Source organism: Myotis davidii, unplaced genomic scaffold (genome assembly GCF_000327345.1).
Source record: "Myotis davidii unplaced genomic scaffold, ASM32734v1 scaffold399, whole genome shotgun sequence".
Taxonomy (NCBI): domain Eukaryota; kingdom Metazoa; phylum Chordata; class Mammalia; order Chiroptera; family Vespertilionidae; genus Myotis; species Myotis davidii.
This window is the reverse complement of record NW_006292094.1, coordinates 4,816,934-4,818,039: the sequence shown is the minus strand read 5'-3', so window position 1 is coordinate 4,818,039 and position 1,106 is coordinate 4,816,934. Positions and strand designations below refer to the sequence as shown.

Genomic DNA, 1,106 nt, shown 5'->3' with positions numbered 1-1,106 from the left:
ACACATGGTTTTGGACTTTGCTTTTTATCATTTTTCTTCTAATTGTTTTAGTGCATCCTATTTTACCAAGTCTTTATGAATGTCATAGTGAAGAAACTGGGGACCACCAACCAGGTAGTTTGTTTGTTTGTTTTTATTGATTTCAGAGAGGAAGGGAGAGGGATAGGGAGATAGAAACATTGATGAGAGAGAAACATCAATCAGCTGCCTCTTGCACACCCTCTACTGGGGATGTGCCCACAACCAAGGTACATGCCCTTGACCGGAACCGAACCTGGGACCCTTCAGTCCGCAGGCTAACGCTCTATCCACTGAGCCAAACTGGTTAGGGCAGCTTTTTATTTTATTGTTTGATTGATTGCCTGGTTTTATTTTTTTTTATTTTTACATCTTTATTGTTGAAAGTATTACATATGTCCCCCTTTTTCCCCCTTTGACCCCTTCTGGCCCGCCCCCGCCCTCCACCCCAATCTCCCCATCAGCTTTTTGGAAACACAGTTGTATTATTTCACCATAGAGGGGTTGATCTTTGTCCTGACGAGCCCATTTTTGAAAAGGGACACTTTTTCCCCAACAATCCTCCTTCCGAGGTAAGATCTTCTCACCTTTTTCCAATTGTATTTACTGATTATTATAGTTTTAAGCATTAGTTGTGAAATCTAGAAAAGCTACGATTTCTATTATCCTTCCTTCCTTGGACAACCTATAGCGGGCCATTTATTGATTCCTAGTATTTTGGTGAAACTTCTAGTATTTCAGATAAGTGGACATGATACACCCCTCTGTTCCCGCGCCCGGTTGTGGGGGATGGAGACGCCCTTCCTAGATTCCCCACAGGAGGGAAGACAAACGGGAACCTGGCTTCCCGCCCCGGCGGCGAGCTCTCCCGGCGCAGCGGCTCTCCACCGCCGGACAGCTGGAGACCTTGGAAGACGCTCCCTAACTGGGCGGCACGCGGACTTATGGGAAATAGAGTCCCGCTGCCTCGAATGGGCCCCGGCCGGCGACTTCCGGCGTCCTCGTGCGCATGTGCACTCGGGCTGTGTGCGTGTTCGCGCAGGCGCCCTGCGGCCGCGCTGCTGTCGCTTCCTCTCTGAGCCCAGGTC

At 49.1% G+C, this 1,106-nt stretch overlaps 1 long non-coding RNA gene across 1 annotated transcript in view; it reads left to right on the top strand.

Moving 5' to 3' along the window:
- Positions 1 to 931: 931 nt before the first annotated feature.
- LOC107183352 overlaps positions 932 to 1,106 on the top strand; it is a 22,501-nt gene continuing 22,326 nt past the window's right edge. The window contains exon 1 of the long non-coding RNA XR_001514140.1: positions 932 to 1,103. This is a non-coding gene — a long non-coding RNA (uncharacterized LOC107183352). The remainder of the gene's footprint in view (positions 1,104 to 1,106) is intronic.